The sequence below is a fragment of the Lactuca sativa genome, chromosome 2 (genome assembly GCF_002870075.4).
Source record: "Lactuca sativa cultivar Salinas chromosome 2, Lsat_Salinas_v11, whole genome shotgun sequence".
NCBI lineage: Eukaryota > Viridiplantae > Streptophyta > Magnoliopsida > Asterales > Asteraceae > Lactuca > Lactuca sativa.
The window spans coordinates 96,095,502-96,109,635 of NC_056624.2; the positions used below are offsets into that span (position 1 = coordinate 96,095,502).

General features: G+C 39.6%; 1 non-coding gene across 1 annotated transcript; it reads left to right on the forward strand.

Moving 5' to 3' along the window:
* The first annotated feature begins 12,896 nt into the window (after positions 1 to 12,896).
* On the forward strand, positions 12,897 to 13,003 carry LOC111895104 (small nucleolar RNA R71). The gene has a single exon (XR_002851427.1). It is a non-coding gene; the product is annotated as a small nucleolar RNA R71 (small nucleolar RNA).
* Positions 13,004 to 14,134: the final 1,131 nt, after the last annotated feature.

Genomic DNA, 14,134 nt, shown 5'->3' on the forward strand with positions numbered 1-14,134 from the left:
TGGTCTGAATCCATACAGAAGCACTCCAAGCCATGCAATTGATCCAAAACATAGATCTAGCTTCCTACAACCCCTTTATCACGTAAAGTGGCAAACTTTACGTGAATCCAACGAGATCTAGGCTATTTGCACAATGGTTTAGGGTTTGGGACATGTAAGCTTCACTAAACACTCCAACACAGGAACTTTCATGCTCTCTGATTCTTCTCTATTCCAGAACTGAGGTAGCAACCTCAGATCTAACCTCTAGACTTCCGATTCCACCCATAGACAAGTTCCCACAAACCCCAAAATGAAGAAATAACATAACAATAGCCCAAGAACGAGATATTACCTCCAATGGACGCCCAATCTGCAATGCAATTCGATTCCAAGCAAAGCCCCTTGCTCCAAGCCTTCAATCTCTCAAAATTCCTTCAATAATTACTTCTCCAAGCTTCAATCCACTCAACAATGGTGCTTCTCCGCGATTTAGGGTTTTTTGGGGCTCAAGGGGTGATAAAGAGGCTGGGAGGAAAAGATAATGTTCTTTATATAGGGCTCAACCCCGGGAATTAGGGTTTTCTCCACTCAGCGCCTACTCGCCGAGTCCTCCTTACCGACTCGCCGAGTCGGCTACTTAACACGCGACCTAGTCGCGACTCTACTCGCCGAGTCCATCCATGGACTCGCCGACTCACTCTTCCACAACTTACTCTTTTAGCCCTTCAACTCTACTCTTGATATTTCGGGATGTTACACCATGGATAGAAGTGGCGATGCTTGATTAAAAGTCAAGGAGTATAGCAGAACCAGACTGAAGTCTAAAGTGTTTTCCAAAATCTGAATTTCAAAGAAAAACGCATGGTTTATTTTTAACAGTAGGAAGTCCATTGGTTTATTTCTAATATGTGCTTTTGTAGGGATTAGTTTTTTATATTTGTGTAATAGATATTTGTTAAGACATAAAGTGACCCTCGACAACTGAAATGTATAAACAATACCGCAGAGTTGATGATTCAAGGAACCGGATAGGAGATAAGTCGTACAGAAGAGCCTTGTATGTTGTTGAGCTATATCGAAGAGGAAAAGTCCACTTGAGCATAAAGATGATGTTCTGTCTTTTCAGTGATGAAACAATGATCAACTTTTAACGGACATTTCTTGGTAGACTACATAAATCAATCATGAGCAATAGGGCCATGTAAGCTATTCTTATTTTATAATTTAATGTGTACTGTTTTGTCCTATAAATAGATGATCTTGTTGATCAATCTATTACGGCTCTCCAATTCCGATATCTTTTCTCTCTGTAATCGCTATATTAATACCTTTATCAATATTATCTTTCATATTTAGTTGTTCATTACTTTCTAACCTAGTCTTGAATTCAAACCTTGTTACAATTCAACTAAAGTGTTATTTACTTGCTTATATTTTAAGTAAACTTGTTGCTATATCTCTTCCTTATTATTCCGCAATCTATTTACTATTGAGCTTCATTAAAAGATCCATTAATTCTGCACTTATCTTATTATCATTCAAAGATTAAAACCCTTTTTACTCAACAATTGGTATCAGAGCCGTAGTGGTTTCTTTTTATTTTTTCTTTAAAAGCAAAACTCGTTTTTAAAAGAAGAACTCTGATTTAAAAGCCTTCTATACCACTTAGCTCATTATTTTTAAGGAAATATGGCACAAACTTACTCTTTAAATATATCTAATAGTGTTGGAGGTTCTAATAGAGCTTCGATACTTGTTGCAAGTGAATATCATCACTTGTCTCAACATATGGAAAAATATTTAAAAAATACTTGATAAAGAAGTCTTAAGATCCATTGAAAAAGGACCACATGTACCTATCCTTACTCCCATTGTTGTCAATGACGCTCAAGTCAGACTTGGAAGTGGTCAAGTATCCATGACTAGACCTAGCAACGATAACACAAGCAAGATGGATAAATATGAAATTTCTTTCTATGAAATCTCTTGTGGAGTTCCACCTAACAATTTTGATCTTATCATCAACTATAAATCAGCAAAACAAATATGGGATATTCTTAAAAATATTTATGAAGGTATAGAGCATGCTCAAGACAAAAAGCTGACAACTTCTCAAAACGAGTCCAACAACTTTAAATCTCTTCCTAGTGAAAGTCTTGATCACTCCTTCAAAAGATTCAACCTCATCGTCACCAAACTCTCGAATGCAGGAATCACGCGTAGTGATCATGAAACAAACCTGTAGTTTCTAAATGGCCTGGGAAGACAATGGACAATGGCGAAGATGATAGTTCAATTTTATAGCAAAATCAAAACTCTTTCATTATATAAGCTCTACGATGAACTACAACCTCAGTAGTCTTTGGTGATGAAGGACTGCATGGATCTAGGTGGACCACTCGCCTTACTCGCCCATTCACTTCAAACTACTGACCCATCTCATCAGTATCATACCAAAGAAACACAATATAAAACTTCATATGACAACACAGTGTAGTCATATGAACCAGAAATGCAACACGAAGATGAAGAAGCTTTTCAACACGTATTAGCCCTTTTTAGCCAACAATTCAATAGACTCCCTCCTCTCAACTACCGTAAAAACCAACACTTTACAAGACCTCCATTTAGCTGTAACTACCATCCTCAAAACAACTCCCATCAACACTATCCTCAGTCTTCTAGATATCGTAGAAATCCATCCTATCAGCATCAGTCTCAAAACACACCACTAATGATCTCACACTCGACTTGTAACATCTAGGATTAATAAGGTACTAATTCTATTATTATTATCTTAATTAATGGAATTGGTTTGGGCTTGGACCATTGGATCTTTATGATTGGGATGTGAAGTGTCGTACGCGGGGAGTACTATGGCAAGTATGCTCATCGTACTCAAGAGATTGGAACGCGGAAGCCATACGCGTATACCCAACATCCCACAGAGTACATGCAGTGTACGCATGCAGATTCTGAAACCCTAAATTTTAGGGTTTGATCCCTATATAAAGGACCTTATGCCTTTAGTCCAGCCTCCCTCTCACCCTTAGACAGCCACCACGAAAACCCTAACACATATTTGTGTGTTCTTGTGATTTGGTAGCCACTTGAGTGCATTTTAGTTCTGTTTTGGTGCTTTGGAAGAGAAAGAAGTTTGAAGAAGGAGCAAGGATTCAAAGGGAGCTTGTAGATCCAAGAGATTAGCGCCATTTCTAACTCATTTGAGATATCAAGCTTCAAATTTGATCATTGCATGCTTAGATTTGATTTTGGGGTGTTTTATGTCACTTTTGGACTCCATTGTTGAGGTTTCTTGAATCTTGATAGTTTCAGACCATAAGAGTTGTCCTCTTGAGCTCTTAGAAACACTTAGAGTCACAAAAATCGGACCTTGATGGTTAAGCCACAACCATGCAAGTGTTTGATGGTCACAAAGTTTGGTTAAGGACCAAAATCATGTTTTGACCCCCAACCATGCATGCAAGCACATAAAGTTTGTGACTTTATGGACTAGGATGTCTTAAGGGATCTGGATGTATATTCTGTATGTGAGGACGTAATGGATTAAGTCACAAATGGATCCCCAAGGAAGCTGGCCAATACGCTAGGCGTACACCCTGGTACGTTGCGTGTACTGGGTCAACTTCCCGCCTTTGGTCAAGGCCAACGTACACTATGTGTACGTGCCAGGTAAGACGTGCATACGCATGCAGAATGGCAAACTTGGGCTTTTCGGCCTTGTAAGTTTGGGCTTAGATAGTTGGGCCCCATGGCATACTGTGGACTAGAGTTTCTGGGCCTAGAACTGAGATTTAAAGTGTTGGGCCTTTGGGCCATATTGGGCCACTCGAAATTATTTATTTTTGGGTTAAGGATTTATAGGGCTTGTGATAAGGCCATGTGAGGAGTTGGGCCCAATTTAGAAATTGGGCCATTAGTGGGCTGGGAAAGATAAGATGGAATTAGGCCTTAGGTATGGTCCAAATTAGACCAAGGGGTAAAATGGTCTTTTTACCGTAAGAAGTATTATGGATTTTGACTAAGTGTTGTTATGATAATGATAGTCGGGGAGTTATCGGAGCAGCTGTTAGAGATTCCTTTCCGTGATATTCGACACTCAGCTTTACGAGGTGAGTTACGTTCCAGTAGAAGTACGTCGAAGGCACTAATGTCGGTTCACTAATAACTATTTGTACTTGAAATGATTGTCTTTGTGATAATTGTCTAGTATGCCACTATCTGTTATGCTTTATATGCTAGAATGTTGTGATATTATGTGATAGTGGTAGGAGGGGTGAAATAGTTCCCGATTACCGGTTGAAAGAGACCGAAGGGGTAGATACTACCCATTTATGCCTAGAAGTATGTTTATGATATGTTATTATGTGGTAGTGGTAGGGGTGAAATAGTCCCCATAACCGGTTGAGATAAATAGGAGGGTAGGTCGGGCACCCAGATATGCCTAACAGGGGTAGGTCGGACACCGCGGTATGTCTGACAGGGGTAGGTTGTGAACCCCGGTATGCTCACCAGGGTAGGTTGGGCACCCAGATATTCCTATCAATATGTTTACTGTATGATATCTGGTATGATGAGGGAACTCACCAAGATTTGTGCTTACGGTTTTCAGTTTTTGTTTCAGGTCCTTCTTCTTCGAAGGGAAAGGAGCTGGCACGATAGCAGCGCATCACACACACAATTTTCCGCAGATGAAATTCTTGGGATTTGTACTCTGACATTATTTTCCTATGATATGTTTTTGAGATAGTTGACTTATGGTTTTTCAAAATATGAGATAACATTGTTGGCATTTTCAGTAGTCTGTTTTATGAACCTTTAAATTAAAAATGAAATTTTTGGTCTTGGATTTTGGGATGTTACAAGTTGGTATCAGAGCTTTGGTTTGAGGGATTTAGACACATCTTCAGGGGTGTCTGGACTCAAATCGAGGGTTTGAAAGATTTTTACAAGAAAATAATTTTTTCTAAAAAGTAAAATAAAGAGTTTTGAGAAAGAACAAGGTGTGTGATGCGCGCAATCGGCCGAGCTCAAGTAAGTTTTCCCCAAGAGACCCATACATGTTATGTTATGATATGAACTGAGAATATGCAAACTTCATGCTAGATTAAGGATCTTGGAAGGATGCCTTATATGCCTACTGTATGTGTATGAGAACTGCATGCTAGATTAGGGCTAAGGATCTAGGAAGATGCCTTACGTGCCTGTTATATGTGCTTATTGAATTACATGCTAGAACTGATTAGTCAATGATATGATGGCCTAAAAAGGATATGCTTGTTTTGGTTACTCATTGCCCGAATGTTGTTTGCTTTGTGCTTTAGGAGTTCTAGTTATATTTGCCTAACTAGTAAACGAATATGTTAAGTTACATATTACGAGGACTTAATAATTTCAGAAAGTTAAGTTTAGCCCTATTTCATAGCTCTTGTTTGAGTCCAACCGTTGTAGGGTAGGACCTCTCATTCAAAGGATTATATGATCTTAGTGATATGTAATGGTATTCGTTAGCTAGTTAGGTAAAGGTAGCATGGATTTCTTATACAACTGATGGCGGAGAGTAGGTCGGTGAGTTACCCTCGGGTAAGCCTAGGATGAGATTAGTGCAACAAGCAGTAGTAGTGAAAGGGACTTGGTGAAGTCAAGGCAATCCTTGAGGAAAGTACAGATAGATGTGGAAGGTAGTATGGTCCCATACTACTGAAAGCAGAGGATCTGTACTCGAGTCAAGGAGGGCTGAGATAGAACCAGGGAACTTGTAGGGTATGTGAGACCTCTCGAGGTTATGTATGCCCATGAAGATTATGTGTTTTGTTTCAGAATGTTGGTGACATGTCACAGAGCAGGACGTTCAGGGTCTGGATCATTGATGTGCACGAAAGTACCCACTAATTTTAATATTTATAACCTAACTAACTTAAACTAACTATGCACTTATAGGCAGTGTACCTAATCAGGTTACAGTATAGCTTGGGTAAGTCGGGTGTCGATCACAGGGAACGATGTTACTAATTAATCTACTTACTATTAAATTAACCTAATTATTAACAAGTTTAAAAGGGTTTTATCTGATTTTACAAGATTAGATGAACTTAAATCAAATTCAATAAGTAAAAACGCACTCTTGTTTAGTTTGAATCCACTTCTTCCTTATGGCTAGCTAATGATTACAGATGATTAAGTTGGTTTTTAGTTGTATTAGTAATTTAGTTCTAACTTTACCAATAATTAACTAATTCATGTCAAACCATGTATGTTCACAAATAATTAAACACAGAACTAATTATGAATGTAAACATGCTATGTAAGATTTGTTATATAAACGCAATTATAGTCACAATACACATTCTCTAGCACAACTAAGCTTATTTACTCTAATTACTCACTAAGATTGGTCAATCCTAGCTCTAACAATTCAATGCTCACTAAATCATTAGGTAAACAAGTTCATGCAGTTAATGGTCACTAAGCTACACAGAACATGCAATCAAACAATTAGAAAAACAAACATAAGCATGCTAGGTAATACCAGTCAAACACAAGCAATTTTTACCAACTAAACTTAATCCATAAAAATTGAGCTATTCATAAGTTGGAAGCTTCATCTAGCTAAACAAGAGTAGCTAGATTCAGCTGCTCATCATAGCAACTAATAAACCAACACAAATTGAAGTAATAGAAAACATGTTCTTAATTAACTAAAATATAGACCTTTACTCTTTTTGGTGTTGAAAACCTTTTCCAAAACCTTTCTTTCGCTCCAAATCGCCTTCTGGAACTCCTTCCTTCAGCCCAAAACTTCTCCCTCTCGTAATGATCAGGAACACTTAAATAGACTCCAAAATCTCGTGCCACGTCGTGGCTATCCAGGCCATGTCGTGGGCTCTAAGTTATCCGTACCGGGCAAGGATTCCTCCGAATCGCGATCTTTATCTTCAAGAATCCTCATGCCACGTCGTGTCCGACTTTGCCACGTCGTGGATTTAGTAACTGTCGTGGATTTATTCATTTCTTATCTTCCAAGTCTCCCATGTTCTACATATTGTCACTTTTGGGCCCTCTCTTCGAAAATCCTTTTAATTGACTGAAAATAACAATTTAAAGTCATAAGTACCATTATTCTAAACATATTATCAACTTATTAATAAAAATGTACTTAAATATTGCCTAAAAATAGGTATAAATATGGAAATATCAAAATACCCCACACTTAGGCTTTGCTTGCCCTCAAGCAAATTTAAACTTAACCCTTAACTACTAACACCACATAGAACAATTCGACTCCAGCTCAACCATTATGCCAAGATCTCAACGCATGCATTTGTGTCTAAAATTTTCCTAAAGTACCCCCCCATACTTTAAATACTCACAATCTTCATAATCACTCGCCCACTTTTTCCGAACAATGCTCATTTTATGCAACCCTTCGAATCCATCCGTAGAAAACCTCCCTATCCTCAAGATATTTTTATTTGAGCAACCTAAGAATACTTAATCTAGAATTACAATCTATGATACCACTATGGAGCTCTTTTGGAATTCTTCATTTCTTTGACATTTGATCTTTGATTTCTTTGAATTCGCCCTTTTGCTGTTTGATTTCTGGTATCTTCAACATTTCGAATTCCTTGGAATTTTGATCTTTTGATCTTCACTTTATTTGCTCCAAAATTCTTCAAACTTTTCTTGCAATTCTCTCTCTTTTTTAACATGTACCTCACTTTTTTCACTCAAAACCTACATGCTTAAGCAGAGGCCCTCAACCTCAACCTTTATTGGCTAATGATAATAATTTTCCTGGATACATTTCAGGTTTAGGCTGCTAAACATATTGCATCCCTCAAACCAAGCGGGGTTATGTTTTTGTTCCATGATTTCACTAAAATAAGGGAGGCCACAAATGCACTATAACGTATATTGGCTCAACTAAACATTTGAACTTTCATCGGATCATCCCACATAACACTAGCAATTACAGTTCAAATTATTATTACTAGATTCAATTATTAAAAATTTCAATTTTCAAATTTTCAATTTTACTATCAAATTCTATAATTATCTAGCAATTTACTTTTTCTACCCCTACCCGACACTTATTTCATACAATGCCCTCATTGTATGCATAAAATTAAAGAAAAGGGAGAAAAAGGAACAGACTCCCCTGGGATAGTGGCGTGAACTTCTCCAAAATTGTGGAAAACGTGCATCCTGAATATGGACCTCCAAAAATAAAACTCGGTGTAGAACTGGATGAATATGTAAATAAACCACGAACATGACTCGAAACTTCAATTCTTCAAAGTGGATGCTAGTAAGTAGAAGAATGTGGGAAAGGATAGACTGATACACGTCGTGGAAAAGAGCACCATGTCGTGATATAAGATGAAAACGCGCACAACAAGCTCCTGTGTATTCTTCAAATTCCATGAGCGCCACGACGTGGTGTAAGGAGCCCACGTCGTGGAAACTGGACATCTCAAAAATGCCTTATTTCTTGATGCATCCTAGCAGCTTGACCAATGTATAAATGGTTTAAGACGCTTCTTTGTAAATATACTTCCCAACTGTAACCTCTGTCCTACTAACGTACCCCACACTTATCTTGAATTGTGGGTTCTAACTCACGACTCTAAGCTTCCTTGACTTGACTAAACAAACACGACTCTAGAGTTAACCTTATATGCTCCTTAGAATTCCAATGCTAATCTGAAAAGCGGAACAACCCAAAAGAAAGAGTAACATCATAGTTCAAGAAAGTTTTACATTACAAACCAAATTCAAACATAAAAGAAAACACTACTCAAAACAAAACAAAATAGAAAGAAAGTCAATCATCATCTCCTTGGTCCTGCGCTCCACTTGGTCCTACCCCGTCATTTTGTGGACGCCAAAGCTCCTCCCATGTTGGAAAATATGGATATTGTGGTGGCATAGAAGGCGGTCGGGTCACTCCCAAATGTGAATAAATACCCTCAGTAAGTTGGGTATGATAAATGGCGTGCCCCTGGAGGTTATCCAAATAAGTCCCCACCTGACTCTGAAAAGGGTCGGTGGGCACTCCCTATACATGCTGTGAAGTAGCACGCTCTCTCTCGATCTCTCCTCTAGCTTGTACATTCCGACGCCGCGGTCTGGCTGGTGGTTGCTGCCCTGGCTACACCTTCTATCGACGGTATAACAAAACGACCCCCGACATTCACCACTGCCCGCATAACTCCCAAGACTTGAATGGTCAAATCAGTGTCCTGGAATCGAGTAAGATTCCTCACAAAATCATGGGTCAAAATATGATACGACCTACCAAGGCGAGTAACCAAATGCCCCCTTGTAATCGGACTCCCGGGCCTAGAATTAGCCGCTTTCTTCCCCATGAACCTCGCCAACATATACGGTAAATCATAGAAAACCCCCGAGGTAATAAGAGTCCACAGATAAAACAAATTCTGAATAGGGACTTTATCGCCATGATGCTTGTGATTTATAGAAAAAGTGATCAGGCGTTGTAGAAATCGGAAAACAGGATTCTGAATTTGTGACTCACTTGAATCACGAGTATTATACTCATGGCTAGAAATGCCCCGCCAGAACTGAACATCCATAATACCGGGATTAAAATCCCGAACACATCCAAGTAGGAATGGTATGAAAAATGGATATTGAGTCTCCACTTCGGTATAAAGCCTCATCCGCCAAGCGAATTCCCTCTATAAACACCACCCAAACGAAACACAAGTGCCCGGTTGTAAGTAAAATCAATGGTGCGTTCCTCGAAGCATAGGGTAGAGAAAAACTCCACCGATAACTCCCGGTATACGGGTTCTTGAATTGCAAACAAATTCCTCCACCCGTGACAAGTGAAAGAAAATTGATCCCCTTTGTTTGTTTTCGTCCAATAGCGTTCCAACTCATCACCATTCCCACACCACCGAGCCATCCCCAATCGATAATTGGGGCTATCGCAAATTCCCTATTGTACAACCATCCCATCCGATTTTCATATGTAGTCAACAATGGTCGGGGAATGTTTTAAGGAAACTGATATAAAGGATGTATACTCGCCACATCAATCGAGTTTTCCTCCTGTGGAATAGCTCTTCGTGGTCCCATTTCTGCATACGAAATCAAAGCAAAGCAGCAAACACCCAAAATATTAAAACAAATTAAACTGTCTGTTCAGAAGTCATGACGTGGCCAGGCTCGCCACGTCGTGGATCGCAGTCGTAACCTCTGTATAGATCGGTTAGTTTGTATGCGATTTCTACCAAAAATAATGCTTGGGGTTTGTTCCTATGGATATTTAAGGGACATGCAACCTAAAATCAACAACTAGTTTCAACCAATTTCGTGGATTACATAAACCCTAACCATGGAAATTTAAAATTGTAAGATATAACTACAATTAATGGGTAGAACACATACCAAGTAGAGTTAAATGACAAGAACTTGCAAGGAATTTGGAAGCAAATTAAGAAATTGGCTGTGGGGACCTTGTTCCCGTTCGTGCGGCAGTAGCAAATAGGGAGTGGGAGTATGCAGTCAAAGGGTTTTAAAGAAATGGTCCCCCATGACTTTTTAAAGGCCACGTCGTGGCTGGCTATGCCACGTCATGGACTTTGAAATTGTCATCTGATCCCGTGATTACAGTTTTACCACGACGTGGCTCTATCAGACCACGACGTGACAAATGCCTAATCGCAAAATTTTGTTAAATCACACATTTTTAATATCTACTTTGCATTTCATTTATTAATTAAAGCTCCCCACAGCTAATTCTTTACTAAGTATCAGTTATTAGATGATGAGTTGATATCTTCCTAATTAAAAACTCAAAAATTAAAAGAAAAGAAAATGCAAACCAAGCTCGGGTTGCCTCCCGAGAAGCGCTTCATTTTCTTGGAGTCTTGAGCTGGACTCCGTGCCTTCTACGTTGAATCTTCTGAAGAGTCCGCCACTAAAATCTTTTGTTCCTTGAATCGCCTCTTGTAAGCTTGAACTCGCCTTTTATATGCCTTCTTTGAATTCTCTTTTTTAGCACTGCCCTCTTCTTCAAGCTTGCGTTTTGTGCCCTTGGGTTCTTCCTTGCACTCTATAGCATCCTCCTCTTCTTTCACCACCGGCTTTGTCACTCTTGAAGTGACCTCCTCTTCATCACTTGTCATCTCCTCATCCTCTTTGCTCACCCAAGAAGGCAGACTCTTGTAAGCTATGACTTCAATCAAATATGGAAAGATGCCCTCGGTTTTGTTCTTTTGACTTGATGAACTGCCTTGATCTCTTCTTCTATAAGCTTTTCCAGTTCTTCTAGTTCATTGTCTTCATTAATTGTGAACACCTCTTCTTGAACATGATCCTCTTGAAAGTCATCTTGTATTCCAGAAACTTCTTGTTCATCTCCAACCCTCAAAGTGAGCTTAGACTCACGAATATTAACAAGAGCTCCAGCAGTGTTAAGCAATGGACGACCAAGGATAACTGGGACATCGGGATCTTCCTTCATATCCAAAACTTCAAAGTCTATTGGAAAAACAAATTTTCCAATTTTCACCAAAATATACTCCACTATGCCCTGGGGTTGTGTCACTGAACGGTTCGCCATGTGAATCTTCATTTTTGTAGCCCTCATCTTCTGAATTTCCAAATTTTGATAAAATGAAAAAGGCATCAAATTAATGCTAGCCCCATAATCGGCTAAAGCATTAACCTTCATTTTATTACCAAACTCACATGGAAGAGTGAGGCGTCCAGGATCCCCCATCTTTTCTAGTGTCTCTCCCAACACGGCTTTTGAGGTTTGTTCACTTAGAACCACCTTAGACTGCTTCTTTAATTGCCTGCGAGTGTCTATCAAATCTTGTAGTAATTTCTGATTCTCGGGAGTTTTGGATAAGGACTCGACAAAGGGAGTATTAATCGGGATCCCCTTCATATGCTTGACAAACTCTATATGCTCCTTCTCCAGTAGACTAAGTGCAGCTCGGGGTGGAAATGGCAACGGTGGCTGATAAACCGGAACGGGTTCAAAGACTTTTTGATCAGATATGTGCCACGTCGTGGCCAGAGGAGTGCCACGTCGTGGCGAAGCTGTTTCAGCAACCCTTTCACTTTCGAACCTTGACTTCTTGGGTTTTGGATCGGGCTGCTGTGGTTCTTCTTCCAATGCCTCCAGGAACTCAGAGATTGCTTCTTCTTTAGTATCGATGGCCATTACATGAGATTGGGTCTTTATTTCGGGATTCTTCGGGGACAATTTTTCATGAACCAGAGTGGCTAGTTGACCAAATTGTACTTCAAGGTTATGGATGGAGGCTTGCTGATTCTTTGTTAAGGTTTGTTGTTCCATGATAGCAGAATCAGTGGCATCGTGTCTCTTTTCCGAAGCTTCCATAAACTTCATCAAAATGGTCTCTAGATCGGGTTTCTTCTCGGCTGGTGGCTGCTCCTTTTGATAAAAGCCTCGACCTGTCTGCCTATACTTCTCTTCTTTTTGCTTCTTATACTCTTCATATGGCAGCCACTCCTTCTTCGGTTTCCTCCAATCCTTATCAAACTTATCCCCACTAGAGTAGCACACTTGAGCTTTTCTGTTCCCAAACTCATCTACAGTGCAGTCCTCGGTCAAGTGTGGACCACTACATCTTTCACAACCCACTCTTATGGCATGTATTGATTGGTCCATTTGTGTTATCCTTCGATCCAAATTGTTCAGCATGGCCATTACAGGTGCTATTTCTTGCCTAGGGTTGTGGTATTCGCGATAGTGCTTCGCGAATTCTTCAATCAGCTCCTTGACCTCCCTTGGATTTTTCTTTGTCAAAGGTCCTTGAGAATCAAGGAGTTGTCATGTCATAACGTTGACCCCATCATAGAAGATTGACATCTCATGTTGCACATTTAGATCATGCTGAGGGCAATTTCTGAGCAAGCCCTTGTACTGCTCCCATGCTTCGTATAATGACTCCCCCGGCTGTTGCTCAAAGTTGGCTATTGCCTTCTTGAGTTTGGCTATCTTGGATGGTGGACAAAACTAGTCCAGGAATTGCTCACGCATTTGAGCCCAAGTGGTAATTGTACCCGGTGGAAGTGCTTTTAACCATTCGTTAGCAGCTCCTTTGAAAGTGATGGGAAGCATTGTAAGCAAGACCTTGTTTCTGTTGACATTTGGGACATTGAAGTAATCCGCAATGTCATTGACTTCATCTAGATGCTTAAAAGCATCCTCATGATCTTTCCCAAAAAATGGGATATCCTTCAGTGCAGTCAATATGTGCCCCTTCAACTCGAATGTGGCAGTGGCAGGTATTGCGGACTGGACTAAACCGGGACCCATATCTTCTCGGATCTGCTTTTTGTAAGCTCCCATGGACATCTCTACAATTGCTGCCATCTCGTTCCTTGGCTCGTTCCGGGTTCGCTTGTGTGTTCTTCAAATTCCGGCTCGGTATCGTATTCGGACTCGGTTTGGACGGGTGTTTGATCCAAGTGCTCAAAATTGCTCTTGTGCCTCGCGGATGAACTTGAATCTCCTGTCTACTTTACCGACTTCCTTCAAAAAGCTGACTTCAATTCTTGTAAGGGCGTCTTTTTCTTGTGAATTGCATACTCGGGATCTTCAAGTGGTGGCACCAAGGGTGTGTTTGAGCATCTGGTCATGAACTCCTGCAACTTGCTAAACTAAAAACGTAAAACTGAACTAAAATAAGAAAAACTAACTAACAACTAAAAATCTAGTGTTTTAGATGTCCACGTCTTGGCAGGTATCTGGCCACGTCGTGGACTCTGTGACTGAAAAAAAAATTATACTTTGCTGAAAAATTAACTTTTTGTGGTTTTTACTCCACAAGAAGGATCGATTAATTTAATGCAAATAAATAAGCTAAAAACTAAGCCGTTCTCCGACAACGGCACCAAAAACTTGGTGTGCACGAAAGTACCCACTAATTTTAATATTTATAACCTAACTAACTTAAACTAACTATGCACTTATAGGCAGTGTACCTAATCAGATTACAGTATAGCTTGGGTAATTCGGGTGTCGATCACAGGGAACGATGTTACTAATTAATCTACTTACTATTAAATTAACCTAATTATTAACAAGTTTAAAAGGGTTTTATCTGATTTTACAAGATCA